This window comes from Silurus aristotelis (genome assembly GCF_946808225.1).
Source record: "Silurus aristotelis genome assembly, chromosome: 2".
NCBI classification, from domain to species: Eukaryota; Metazoa; Chordata; class Actinopteri; order Siluriformes; family Siluridae; genus Silurus; species Silurus aristotelis.
The window spans coordinates 14,062,676-14,077,939 of record NC_139575.1 but is presented as its reverse complement, the minus strand read 5'-3'; the positions used below and the strand labels follow the sequence as shown (position 1 = coordinate 14,077,939).

The window sequence follows — 15,264 nt, the reverse complement described above, 5'->3', positions numbered from 1 at the left end:
AAAAAAAAGAAGATGATGTGTGCAGTAGGTTTTAAATGTCTGACAGTACTAGTGAAATGTGTTGTGCATTCTTTTTAATTTCATTTTATTTGTATAGCGATTTTAACAATAGACCTTTTCTCAAAGCAGCTTTACAGAGATGAATAGGGTAAAAAATTTAATTTATATGTTAGTGCCTATAGGTTTGGTCAATATAAGTTTATCCCTAATGAGCATAAATGCTCATGAGATGGAATGAGAAAGAAACCTTGAGAGGAAGCAGACTCAAAAGAGAGAGAGAGAGAGAGAGAGAGAGAGAGAGAGAGAGAGAGAGAGAGAGAGAGAGAGAGAGAGAGAGAGAGAGAGAGAGAGAGAGAGAGACATATGAATTATTAAATATCCTTTTTGCTGCATAAATGTTAAAGACACTGCACAATCTGATCAAGTTGTAAATAGAGATTCTGGCAAGATAACAGAAAAAAGCAAGCCAGAAAATAACACAAACATAAGGGATCGCTGGGGTAATAGATGGCCGACTACACCACCATCAACAAACTTGAGTGAACTTGTTATTTATATTATTTTTTTATTTACAGCAACCAAAGTAAAACAAGGTAGAATGAATGAAATATTCGCATGATTTTCTTTTCGTATTCGGTGTGTGGGTTTTTTTCTTTTAATTACTGTGCGTTAAAGCTGATGTGGATCCTGTCCACAAGAATGTAGGCCAGATTCATGTTGGATCACTGGGTATGAAATATACACTTGATGAAACACCAGTCTATTGTTAAGGACTATGCACACACATTCACATCCTTCTTCTAATCTTTCACTGAATTCAAGTATGTTTATAAATACTCGCTGACTTTTCACTTGCACAAACACAAAAAAACATATAAATATTGTTTATATTAAAAAAATGTTTTATTTTTACAGCATTACAGCCCTCAAGCTGGTAGTTATTAAGCATTTGCGGCATTTAGCGGACGCCCTTATCCAGAGCGAGCCCCTCATTAAGCCCCTCATTAAGAAACCTAATATGGATACAAACACACTAACAAATTACAGACCCATTTCAGATCTCTTATTTATGTCTAAGATTTTAGAAAAGATTGTCTCTGTCTAGTTATGTTCCTACTTACAAGAGAACAATATCTTTAAAGAGTTTTAATCAGGTTTTAGGCCCCATCATAGCACAGAAACTGCTCTAGTTAAAATCATTAGTGACCTGGTTTAGCTTCAGACCAAGGCTATAGCTCTCTGTTAGTTTTGCTAGATCTTAGTGCTTTATTCGACACTATAGATCATGACCTTCTCCTAGATCACTTATAAAATTACAGTGGCATTCAGGGACAGGCATTAAGCTGGTTTAGACCCTACCTGTCTGATCGTTACCATTTTGTAGACTTAAATGGAGAGCTATCCAGGGAAATGCAAGTAAATTATGGGGTGACACAAGGTTAAGTTCTAGTACCTCTGCTTTTCACAATATACATGCTTCTATTGGGAAATATTATTAGAAGACATGGGATTAGCTTTCACTGTTATGCTAATGATACCTAACTATATATATCCCATTGAAACCAGACGATACAGCTCAATTGGCTCAGATAACTGAGTGTGTCAAAGAATAAAAAAATTGGACGACTCATAACTTTTTATTATTAAATTCTAATAAGACAGAGATTTTGCTCATCGTCCCAAAAACCAGTACACAAAAGCTCCAGCATTTCAACCTGCATTTAAAAAAAATTTACTGTAACTACTAGTTCAATAGTAAAAGACCTTGGAGTTATTGTCTTTTAAAAATCATATCAACCATATTACAAAAACAGCCTTCTTCCACTAATAAATATTGCTAAGCTAAACATGTTGTCTATATCAGAGAAGCTCGTCTATGCATTCATGACCTCCAGACTGGACTATCGTAATGCATTGCTAGGTGGATGTCCTGCATCATTAATAAACAAGATACAGTTAGTCCAAAATGCAGCAGCCAGAGTTCTAACAAGGTCAAGAAAATAAATGTGCTAGTTACTATAAAATAGTAATTAGTTACAGTTATTAGTTACTTCATTGAAAAAGTAACTCCGTTACTTTGTTGATTACTTACACCAAAAAAAATAATGCGTTACTGTTAAAAGTAACTTTTTGGTTACTTTTTTAAAGAACGTTCTTTAATGTTCCCATTAATGCCCTTTTATGCGTTATGATCTATACAAACACAAAACTGACTTAAACACAAAGTAATATTTAAACACTATTTTATTTAAGTCAGACCAGCACAAACTGAATATATCACAAGGATTTCTGAAATAAATAACAAAACAAGCTGAATAATATATTCAGAATCAAAAACTAAAGTGTCTTCTGCATTATAAAAGCTGTTGTGTTGAGCTCTTAAAAATTTTCCTTTCACAGCTTATGTATGAAAACTATCAACAATGTACAACAGAACACCGGGTTAGCGTCTAGCTTCTAGCTTCTAGCTCCGTCGAAGCATGGAGTTTCTAGAGGTGCTTTGACAGATTAGAGGTGCTGTTTATCGCAGTAGATACAACCTTCGAACCAGAAAGACACAACTTACATTTGACTAAAAAGGTTTTTTTTCTTTATGCTCAAATAAAGTGAAATAATGAGCATATTTAGAGAAACTCATCTTAGACTCAACACACTTAGAGAAACTCATCTTTCTCTCGCCTCGACTCACCATTACTGCCGCACAGACCTGAATAAATGGAAACACGCCCACAGTGTGTCTTCTTCATGTTTACAGTGGTTCTCATCCACCAATCCTACAATGTTTCGCTGCCATACGGTAACAGTAACGGAGTTAATTTATTTAAAAAGTAATGCGTTACAGTATTAGTTACTTTTAAAAGTAACTGCGTTACAGTAACGCGTCATTGCCCAACACTGAAAACAATATAATATAACCCCAATCTTATCATGCCTACACTGGCTACCTGTTATGTTTCGAAACAACGATAAACTACTGCTACTAACTTACAAAACATTAAAATGTTTGGCTCCCATGTAGCTATCCAGTTTTCTAACACGCTACAATCTGTCATGCTCCTTGAGATCTCAAAATTCTGGACTTCTAGTAGTTCCTAGAATAGCAAAGTCCACTAAAGATGGTAGATCATTCTCATATTTAGCTCCTAAATTTTGGAAAAGTCTTCCTGACAGTGTTCGGGGCTCAGACACACTCTCCCATTTTAAGTGCAGATTAAAGATGTATCTTTTTAGCGAGGCCTACACATAACACACATCACATATCATAACCTTGTGCTCCAGTACTGATCACATTATCAACTTGTGCTGTTAATATAATGAACAGCAGATACGTTAATTCCTCTGCTCTGCCTCTATTTCTCTACCCATCCTGAGGCATCCTGAGGTTGCTCCAGCCCCAGTCACACCCCAGCTCATGAAGATTGTGGACTTTTAAAGAGGTAGATGCCAACCCTGCAAACATCCCAGACCATCTAGAGACGTACCAGCACCCTTTGGATCATTTGGAGTTTGGACATTGGACCTCTTTGAGTGTTTAAGTCTCTGGCGTGGAGAAGCTGGTGTTGGATCCATGATGATCGCAAATGTTGAGCTATTTTGAGTTGCTTAGTAGCTCCTGGTTCCATAATATCAAATGACTTTATAAGAGAGGAAAGGACATTACTCATAATCTTACATCCCAGTGCTCATGTTAGTTCTCACTCTCCAGTGTTCTGTATTGTTTAAAGACTTTCATCACACTCTTGATGTCACCCCAATGAGGATGGTTCCATTTTTGAGTCGGGTTCCTCTTTCCTCATAACATCTAAGGGAGTTTTTTTCTTGCCACAGTCACCATGGTTGCTCATCAGGGTTAAATACACATTATTCACCTTAACTGTTAAATTCTGTAAAGCTGCTTTGAGACAATGTCTGTTGTTAAAAGCGCTATAGAATTAAATGTGACTTTATTTGTCACAGTTCGACAGGGTTCAAGGAATAAAAAGTTTGTGGTGCATCATCCTTATACAGTGGTACCTCGACATAAGAGTTTAATTCGTTCCGTAACCTTGCTCGTGTGATTACCTTCTGTTATTATACAGGCTCTTTCTGCCATGTGTTTGCAAGCAGCCCCAATCAGAATCTTCTGTATGTGAAGCTTCATTTATTCCTGACATGGGGGTCTAATCCAAAATTGATGGAGAGGCTTGAGACTCTTGTGAGCTTAAAAATGGCCATGTAAAATAATAACTGTATAAATATAAAAGATACAGATTCACCGTGAGAGCACCATCTTCACAGTAAAGCATAGTGGTAGTTTTGTGGGAATGGGTAAAGGGCCAGATGAATAGAGATAAATACATTGCAATCCTAGTATAAAACCTGTCTGCTAGAGGTTTGAGGTTCACTTTTCAACAGGACAACAATATTATGCATTCCTAAGTGGTTTAAAACAAAGAACCTAAATTAAAAATGTTTAAATGTTTAAACATTACTATTTTAAATTAAACAACAGCAGTGTTTCACGAGAAAAGACAATAGCAATTTGTAATATTTCTTAACTTTGCAGCTATGAACTCTAACCTCCTGGGTGTGTCCTAGAGGCTCATTCTGTTTTTCTGGTTTATAAACAGCTTTGCTACTGAAATAATAAGTGTCTTTATCAGCACGTTAAAGGTGACAATTAATGCTTTTAAGCTGAAGTTGTTATCCTGCATTTAAATTAGTCTTTTATTAGTGTAAAATTACATTACAGTAAGAGAGTGTCTTGTTATTGCTTTTAGGACAAAGAACAGACTCTTGAAGCAATGCCTATACTCGTCATCATGTAGGATTCTGACTTCTTTAGGCCTGCAGCTAAACTGTATTCCACTGACCTGCTTTCAATCTCTGTGATTTAACACTGTTTACTCTGCAAACACCATTACTACTGTAAAGCATGATGGTGGTAGCATTATCTTGTGCTGCTAAAAAAAAAAAAAAAAAAAAAAAAAAAAAACTGGTCAGGGTTGAAGGTCAGATTTATTTATTGATTACTAAATAAAATTTTTTAAAAAAGATTGGATTAAGCCAAATACACAGCAATCCAAATTAAAAATATAGTACCAGGTTGCTAAAGATTTAAGGTCCAGCTGGTTATAGATATTTAAGCTATACTACTATGAATGTATGAAATCTGACTTAAATTATAACCTACAGCTATAAAAAATTTAATTATGGTTTAAAAATAAATAAATAAACTTAAATGTGCTATAAAATAATAAATAAACTAAAAATTTTAAAACATTTTAAAATGCCCTAAACTTTCTTTCGGCTTCTCCCATTAGGGGTCGCCACAGCGGCTCATCCGCATGTTTGATTTGGCACATGTTTTTACGCCGGATGCCCTTCCTAACGCAACCCTCCCCATTTATCCGGGCTTGGGACCTGCACTAAGGCTTGTGCAACCCTAATGGCTGGGGTTGGTTTCCTGACCGGGGATCGAACCCGGGCCGCAGCGGTGAGAGCGCCGCATCCTAACCACTAGACCACCAGGAAACCTAACATTTAAAAAATGCCCTACTTGTAAATAAATATGTAAGTTTTTAAAATTTTACGAATTATGCATTCAACGCAAACTATAAAATTACCTGACAGCATAAATGCTAATATCACCAGAGACTACTTTATATGGAAATATAAAGAACACGTTATGGAGATAGAATGTCATTCTTTGTGCTCTGTCCCTGGTGTGCAGTGTCCCTTGACTCCCTTAACACTGAGCATAGAGGGATGAAAGATATAAGACTCCAGCTGTGCATGAAATTACTGCCTGCCAAATCGGCTGTGTTTTGCAGCTGCTAAAAATAGCCCCATTCACCTTCTCTTATCAGTCAGGTGCAACAGAGAAGCAACATGCAAAAGTATTTTTGTACCCATCTCATTGTAATACAAGAGGTAAAATACTGCATCTCAGTCGCTATGTTGTTTGAAAAATATATGACAAACTATGAGAAAACTATGTAATAGAAGAAACAGTCTGGCCATTTTTTTCAGGATTCACCTAAATATAATTGAGTAGCCGAAGCATTAGGAGTTGCTTTTTTATATTCTTATTTATTGATTTATTTGCTCTAAACCAAAACTTCATAGCTCATGTTGCTAGTTGCCAGTTTTCTTTACAATATTCCATGTCATTACATATTCACTTCAAAGAGTAGAAAAACATTTGTGTCTTATAATCATAGTAAACTCCTCAAAGGTAAAAGACTTCCTGGTGTTTGTCGTAACATGGTCTTCTTACCAACAACAGCGAAGATGCTGTTAATGAATGCCAAACAGAATCATAACATTTTATGACATGTCATGCTCATAGGAAAAACTGTAAAATTAGATAATAAAAGCAGCTTGAAATATGAATAGGGAGAAAAGAAATCACAATTGTAGCAAATAGACATGGCTGTCTGTAAGAAGCTAATCACTACCAAACTTACTAGCAGAATTTAACCACAGATTTGTGTGGCTTGTGCTTTCACGTTATCAGCTGCTAGCATGTAGCAGGCTTCAAAGTAGCACTAGCAGTGGTACTTAATGCTGAGTATTGGTCCATGAGCATTAGTTTTATTAGCATTTGTTGTTCAGAGGGTGCAAGGTGAGAGAGCGAGCCTAGGAGACTGTGGTCGGCCTCTCTTCAGACTCCTGGGGTCCAGTTAAAAAAAGTGATCGATTGAATAAACTCTGTGAAATGGTGACGGAAAACCATCAATTGAAACATAATGAGTTCATCAGCAGCATCTGAGGGTACATGGCCTTATCAATAGTTGTGATTCAGAGATAGGGGCTATATTTTCACTTTACAAAAAGAAAGCTACAATAGATCCCTATAACCTGTGTGCCCTTTTAATTCTCTAAAGGTGAACTTGAATAAAATACAGTATTTTAATGAAGTACATTTTTAACTGTTGATCATCATGGTAATATCAGTTGACATTATTTCACACAGATAGCTGTGTATGATTTTTTTTCTGCTTTTTATTTAGCTTGGACCCAGTAAATAAGGTGAAATAAGCTGCAAAAAAAAGAAGATCTTTTCTAAGTAAAAGTGATAATGCTGCTGTTTCTGAGGTATCTCAATGCTAAGATGAAATCCTTTTACTCTGTGCATTTAATTCAGTGTTTTGAATCCCACTGTCTGCATAAATCAGATTGATACCAAGCTACACTATATAGCTACACATATCTAGACATCTGACCATTACCTGACCACTTGGTGTTTTGCACAACATTGTGCCCATGTTTAAAATACAGCAATCCCCGGTTATCGCTGTGGTTACGTCCCAAAACCGTACTGTTCTGTATTAACATTTAACTTTTTTTTTTAATAATTAATAATTATATTTCTATTAATAAATTTCATTATTTTAACATAAAACTCCATAAAAACAATTTTCAATAAGTTTTTTTTTGGTCTATTGTGCTATCTGCGAGAGACCGGGAAAATCAGCAAAACAAATGAGTCATGTGACAAATTGATTCGTGTGATTCGAACTGCGGTAAAGCGGGGGATTACTGTACACTTTTGTTTATAGTTCTCTTTTGCACATTACTGTATAACATATTATACAATAGGTTTACTGGTCGGCGCTATTTTGTGTTTTGTGTATCTGTCCCACACTGTCTTGTGTTGTCAGTTTGCGCTGTCTTTTGTCTGCACTGTTTGCACCAGGTTGCACTTTATGTGGTGAGGACACTTGCTTTAGTCCTCAGCTCTGTTTACTGTTATGTAGCTCTATGTTGTGTGATGTAGCTCTATGTTGTTTAGTGTAGCACCAGAGTTTTGGAGGAATGTTGTCTCATTTCAATGTGTACTATGTCAGCTATATATGGTTGAAATGACAATAAAAGATTCTTGACTTGACTTGTGCTTGTTGAACACCCATTCTAGGTTTAGTCTCTGCTGTACTGTTATAATATCCTCATTCCATTTCTGGGAAGGCTTTTCAATAGATTTTTGTGCAAGGATGTGCTGATTTATGCCCATTTAGCCACAAAAGCATTATTGAGGTCAGGCACTGATGTTGAGCATGGAGGACTAGAATGCATTTTCATAGCATTACATTTCATCCCAATGGTGTTCAGGGGAGTTGAGGTCAGGAATCTGTGCAGGACACTCAATTTATTTAACCTTGGCACAGCATGTCTTCATGGACTTTGCTTTTTGTTTATAATATGCTTACACTGAAATACCCTTTCAACACTTGTCATAATGTTTGACATTGTAGTATACATTTGTAGAAGACTAATGATATGTTATTTCAACTATCCGGTGAATTTTTACAGTGAATGTCATTGCTTTTGTGTCTGGTTCTTCTCAAGCTTTCTTCCTGTTAACTTCTCAGAATGATAAATTGGATGAAATACAGAAGAAAAGAAGAAGGAAATGGAATAAGAGAAATGCCTAAAAACTGATATTTACAAGAGACTGCAGAAAAAAAAGATAAGAAACTCTGTGCTGTGTTTTGAAGAAAGAGAGAGGTGAGGCTTCAGTGAGGCTCTGCAGAAGAAAGGTTCAAGGCTTGGATGCTACAAAGCTGAAAGAAAGTGTAAATCTGACAAGCTGAAGTGAACTGAAGGAAAGGACACCATATTTATCAAGACCTCTACAGTGTTAAATGGACTGTATATTTTTAGCATGGTCCGAGTGCATTCATTAACATCTAAGGCATTCGTAGCCTTTACTACAGAAGAAATTGGAGCAGATAACAAAAGGATCCATTATATAAGCAAATTTTTTTTTTCAAGACTGACCCACAAACACCAGCCTGTCAGCACTCCCCTGTCATCTACCATCGCAATTTTCCCTTTCTAGTGTACAGCTTTTTTGTGCACATGTAATCGCTGTGCTGCATTGCATTGCGTTGCATTTATCGATTGCCTGAAATTGCTTCCATTTACGAACAGCATGCATGCCTTTACAATATGTGAACACCTCTCTGCACCCCATTTTACAAAGAATAGGTGTAAGATAGCTTCCAGAATTATTGGCCATGCTGATCGTAACACATGTTCAGCAATTTCTCAAGGTCTCCTGCACCACATTGACACATTCAGAGCTTGGCAGGTTACCTTTGTTTACATAAAGAGTGTCACTGTAAATCATTTTAGTGATTTATTGCCATGCCTTCTTCATAATGTGTGTGTGTGTGTGTGTGTGTGTGTGTGTGTGTGTGTGTGTGTGTGTGTGTGTGTGTGTGTGTGTTCCCCCTTTCGCATTTCAACATTTCAGCAACCAGTTTAGTATATCTTCTCAAAGGACAATAGTAAAGAAATTGAACTTGGATATATTTTAGAGTTATCAATGTGCAGCTTGTATATCAGTACAGATTTACTGTCCTTTAAAAAAAATTTACATACAGCCATTGTGGTCAAGAAAGCTGGCAACAAAAGTCAATACACAGCTGTACGCTGTGTAACTATGCAAAGCCAAATTTATCATGTTCATGTTTTTGTCTGCTTGACAGGATCATACAAATTTGTGTATCTTGTATTAGATTTTGTATTGATCTTGGTTTTGCCTAAAATTCATCTTTAAACACATTAAATGAGAGTGCTTTCTCTTGCCCCTTTTCCTTTTATTCCATGTACACAGACTGAAAAGCTTTTCTGTTTTAACATGCCCTTGTCTGCATCCCCTTTAATAATTTCTTCTTGCTTGAATCTCAATTGTTTCCTGAAGAGTACTTTCGCTAGTCTAGCAGCTTTGTGTACACAAACTCAGGAATTTAGTAATGCATAAATCAGGCACATATTCATGGTAATGAATAAATCATGCACAATCAGTCTGTGCATGATTAATCTAATGAAAGCTAATGAAGACTATGCACTAAATGTTATAATTAAATACTGTAATAAAATCTAAAATGCACTCCTTCATTGATTAAGTTAAGAATATTTGCATATGTAAAAGTATTTAAAAATCACTATATTTTTAGACTTTAGGTTTACATAAAATTATTAAAATCATCTCACTCATACCGCATAACTTTCGAATGCTAAAATAAAATAATGTCCAGATTGCACTGCATTTCAATGGAAAAGTCTAGTGTGTATAGTGTATATATATTGTATATATTTTATTAGAAAAGACAATTTTGTATCACATTAATTAGGTACCTTGTGCAATTCACACACACACACACACACACACACACACACACACACACACACACACACACACACACACACACACACACACACACATACATACATACATACATACAGTCATGTAAAAAGTACACTCTCTTTAAAGTCCATGGTTTTACATATCAGGACATATTCGTTATAACACTCAGCTGGTCCTTAGCAGAATTTATCTTCAGATGTCATGCAGATGTCATTTAAGACCATCTCATTATTTAAAGCAAAAATAAAGGAGCCATATGTAAATAACTAAGAAGACCTAATGATTTAATAGCTTGTAGAACCACCTTTATCAGCAGTAACTTGAATTGTTTATCAGTCACTAAAATCAATGTGGAATGTGGTTCACTCTTTAATACAGCGTTGCTTCAGTTCATTGAGTTTTGCAAGCATTTGTTTATTAACGGCTTTCTTAAAAGGTCCTGCCACAGCATTTCATTCAGGTCTGGACTTTTCCTGGGCCATTGCAACACATTGATTCTGTTCTTTTTCAGTCGTCTGTTGTAAATTTGCTGGTATGCTCAAGATCATTGTCCTGTTGCTTGACCCAATTTTAGTCAAGCTTTAGATTTCGAGAATGTAGCCTCACATTTGACTCTAGAATATTTGGTTTCCACAGGAGTTCATGGCAAAGTCAATGAGTGCAATTTCCCCAGGTCCTGTGGCTGCAAAACAAGCCTGAATTGCCCCCTCCGACACCCTTATGCTTTACAGTTGGTATGGGGTGACTGTGTTGATATGCTGTTGTGTTTGTTTTTTTGCTCAATGTTAAATGTGGCACTGTGTATTATGGCCAAACATAACCCACATGCAAACCAAAGCCGCAATGGGAAGAGGCTTTCTTCTCACAACCCTTTTAAACAAACCAGATTTGTGCAGTGTTTTTCTAATTGAAATTAAATATTTGACATGCTAACTGGGGCCTATAGAGTCTGAGATGTAACTCTTGGGCTTTTTGCAATTTCTATGAGCATTTCATGGTCTGGCCATGGGGTGAATTTCCTGGGACACCCACCCCTGGGAAGCAACTATCTTAAATGTTTTTCACTTGTGAATAATATTTCTCACTTTAGTATGATCTACTTTAAATTCTTGGAAATGTTTTTGTAAAATAAATAATGATTGAATAAATGTAATATTGAATATAATATATTATGTGTTTTTGTTTATCTAAAGTTGTATGTACCAAATTTTAAAACCTGGTATGGACAAGACGATGTTTATTATGTCCTAATACAGGTATGTAAAACCTTTTGGTTTGACCTAACTTTTGGACATTTCACAATAATAAATGTAACTATGGATTAAGAAAAAGACAATAATAATAATCTTTCGGCTTCTCTCGTTAGGGGTCGCCACAGCGGACCATCCACATGTTTGATTTGGCACGTTTTTACGCTGGTGCCCTTCCTGATGCAACCCTCCCCATTTATCCGGGCTTGGGACCGGCACTAAGAGTGGCTGGGGTTGGTTCTCTGACCGGGGATCAAACCCGGGCCGCAGCGGTGAGAGCACCGCATCCTAACCACTAGACCACTAGGGAAATAATAATAATAATAAAAATAATAATAATAAAACCTTCTGATATGAATGAAAAAATATTATTTGCAAATGAGAAGGTTGAAACACTTTGGTGCATGTTGTTATGAAAAATGTATCAATTTGGTGTTAATGGTCTTAAAATATTTTCCCCCTTAAATATTTAGTGTAAATGCAAAAAGGGTGCTTCAGATAAATGATCTCTGGTCTATTATAGTCTAAGCAGTTAGACAACCAGCATGTTATCTATAAATTATACCACAAACTTCAAAGTATTGACAACCTCTAGTAAATTATAGGTTGATTTTTCAACCTATCTTACCAAGGAATATAGTATGTCTTTTGGGAGTCTTCTATTGAAAGCGTGAAGAAATGCAGCACACTTCGTGGAATTGCAGTTTGCAGTTTTCTAAGCATTATTGCAGTTTTGATAGTGAGTGAGATGGTAGAAGGTGTGAGTGAATGAGAGTCTCTCATCGCTGCACTGCGGGAAGGTGAACTGTTCATTAAATAGACAATGAAAGGTGGACTTGTTCACTATGGTTGGATGAGGCACTAAAGCAGAGAGAATTCATGCTGATAGATCTATTTAAACACACCAAAGTAAGGCTTGAGTACTGGTCTCAAGAGTAGGAAAACAAATACCGCCATTTGCTTAAAATACAGCTGGAATATACAATATATTGAAGGAACTCAACAAAAGTATAGAACAAAAAAAAGGAAGACATGCTTGAAAGCTTTTACTTTTGCTTGTGCACGTCTCCTTCATGGATTAAAATATTTGTATATCTAAATGTGCCAGGAGTGAGATCTCTGTGTGTGACAGTTGGTATGTAGTATGAGTGTCCATTAGCTAGTCCATTTATTTTCCATCTTCCATCATCCTACACAGGTATGACAAGGATTCTGGAGTCTATATCAAAAAATCTGTTACAAAATGAGGGACACACTGAAGTGTGTTTGTGTGAGTTTGCACATACTTGCACAATACAGACACTTTCGACTTGGTTAGGAAAGCATGAGGAGAACATTTCAATCTGAGGTGCAATGTGCAGGTGGTTTAACAAACTAGAATGGTTTTGTTGGAATACATTATAAATAAGGCCATAAAACTCTTAACATTGCCCACTCAAACTTATAGAATTGTACAGTACTTATTTTAATATAAGTTGGCTTGTCAGATTCTAGTAATAAAATGTTGAAATCATATATTTGAGCTAAGGAGCCTTTGGAAATGGCAGTGGTAAATATTTATTTTAAGAAGAAGGAGGATCATAAGGTGACATATAAGAGTGGAGGAAGGTGCACACAGGTGGACTATGTCCTATGCAGGAGGTGCAACCTGAAAAAGATTGGAGACTGTAAGGTGTTAGCAGGGGACAGTGTAGCTAGACAGCATCAGATAGTGGTCTGAAGGATGGTTTTAGAGGTGAAGAAGAAGAGCAGGAGAGTGAGGAGTGAAAGAAGAATAAGATGGTGGAAACTGAAAGAGGAAGACTGTAGTGTGAGATTCAGGGAAGAGGTCAGACTGGGACTCAGTGGTGGTGAAGAGGTGCTGGATGATTTGGCAACTACTGCAGAAGTGATAAGGGAGACAGCTAGAAAGGTACTTGGTGTGACCTCTGGAAATAGAAAGGAAGACAAAGAGATGTGGTGGTGGAATGAGGAAGTGCAGGAGAGCATAATGAGTAAGAGGTTGGTGAAAAAGAATTGGGATAGACAGAGATGAGAAAAGTAGGCAGGAGTACAAGGAGAGGCGGAAGCAGGTAAAAAGGGATGTGGCGAAAGCCAAGGAAAAGGCATATGAGGAGCTGTATGAGAAGTTGGAAAATAAGGAAGGAGAAAAGGATTTATACCGATTGGCCAGGCAGAGGGACTGAGCTGGGAAGAATTTGCTGCAAGTTAGAGCAATAACAGATGGAGATGGAAATGTGTTGACTAGTGAGGAAAGTGTGTTGAGAAGATGGAGTGAGTATTTTGAGCAGCTAATGAATGAGGAAAATTAGAGAGAGAGAAGGTTGGATGATGTGGACATGGTGAAGCAGGAAGTGGATAGGATTAGTAAGGCGGAAGTGAGGAGGACCAGGTGACATACCAGTAGAAGCATGGAGATGTTTAAAAAAGATGGCAGTAAAGTTTTTAACCAGATTATTTAACAAAATTTTGGAAAGTGAGAGGATGCCTAAGGAATGGAGAAGGAGTTCGCTGGAACCAGTTTTTAAGAATAAGGGAGATGTGCAGACCTGCAGTAACTAGTGGAAGCCAAGCTGAGAGAAGAGGTTACCATCTGTGAGCAACAATATGGTTTCATGCCAAGAAAGAGTACTAAGGGTGCATTATTTGCTTTGAGAATGTTGATAGAGAAGTATAGAGAAGGTCAGAAGGAGTTGCATTGTGTGTTTGTGGATTTAGAGAAAGCGTATGACAGAGTGCACAGAGAGGAGTTGTGGTATTGTATGAGGAAGTCAGTTATGTCAGAGAAGTATGTGAGGGTGGTGCAGGACATGTATGAAGTTTTGGGGACAAAGTAAGAGCACGATTGAGATGGTTTGGACATGTGCAGAGGAGGGACATGGGGTATATCGGTAAAAGAATGCTGAGAGAAGACCAGGAAGGAGGAAAAGAGGAAGACCAACAAGGAGGTTCATGGATGTGGTAAAGGAAGGTATGCAGGTAGTTGGTTTAAAAGAGGCAGATGTAGAAGACAGAGTAGTATGAAGACGGATAATCCGCTGTGGCGACCAATAATGGGAGCAGCCAAAAGAAGAAAAGTCAAGTTTATTTCTATAGCGCTTTTCACAACAGACATTGTCTTAAAGCAGCTTTACAGAAATCAACAGTTTAGGTGAATGGTGTGCATTAATCCCTGATGAGCAGCGACTGTGGCAAGGAAAAACTCCCTTAGATGACATGAGGAAGAAACCTTCAGAGGAACCAGACTCAAAAGGAAAAACCCATCCTCATTTGGGTGACATCAAGAGTGTGATCATAAATCTTTGAACAATACAGAACACTGGAGTGAGAACTAACATGAGCACTGGAATGTAAGATTACGAGTAATGTCCTTTCTACAGTCTTATACAGTCATTTGTGGTTATAAAAGTAGGAGCTACTGAGCAACTCAAAAAATAGCTCAACATTTGAGATTATAATAGATCTAACACCAGCTTCTCAATGCCAGAGCCTTTAAACACTCAAAGAAGTCCAATGTCCAAACTCCACATGAAGTGGGATTCAATTGGCACTGGTACGGTTTCGGGATGTTTGGAGGCATCTACTTCTTTAAAGGTCCACAATCTTCATGAGGTGGGAGGTGACTGGAGCTGGAGCAACCTCAGGATGCCTAGGGATGGGGAAAGAAAGAGAAGCAGTGGAGAGGAATTAGCATAGCTGCTGTTCATGATATTAACAGCACAAGTTAATAATGTGAATGTAATCAGTACTGGAGCACAAGGTTATGATATGTGATGTATGTTATGTGTAGGCTTTGCTAAAAAGATACTTTTTTAATCTGCACTTAAACTGGGAGAGTGTGTCTGAGCCCTGAACACTGTCAGGAAGACTTTTCCA

General features: G+C 37.1%; 2 long non-coding RNA genes across 2 annotated transcripts; one reads left to right on the top strand and one right to left on the bottom strand.

The window, feature by feature from the left end:
* Positions 1-2,230: 2,230 nt before the first annotated feature.
* On the bottom strand, positions 2,231-2,435 carry LOC310718765. The gene is made up of 2 exons (XR_014531264.1): positions 2,309-2,435; positions 2,231-2,268 (listed from the first exon to the last, which is right to left on the bottom strand). It is a non-coding gene; the product is annotated as an uncharacterized lncRNA (long non-coding RNA).
* Positions 2,436-3,339: 904 nt separating this feature from the next.
* LOC310737711 lies at positions 3,340-5,022 on the top strand. The gene is made up of 2 exons (XR_014536874.1): positions 3,340-3,536; positions 4,773-5,022. It is a non-coding gene; the product is annotated as an uncharacterized lncRNA (long non-coding RNA).
* The last annotated feature ends 10,242 nt before the right edge of the window (positions 5,023-15,264 follow it).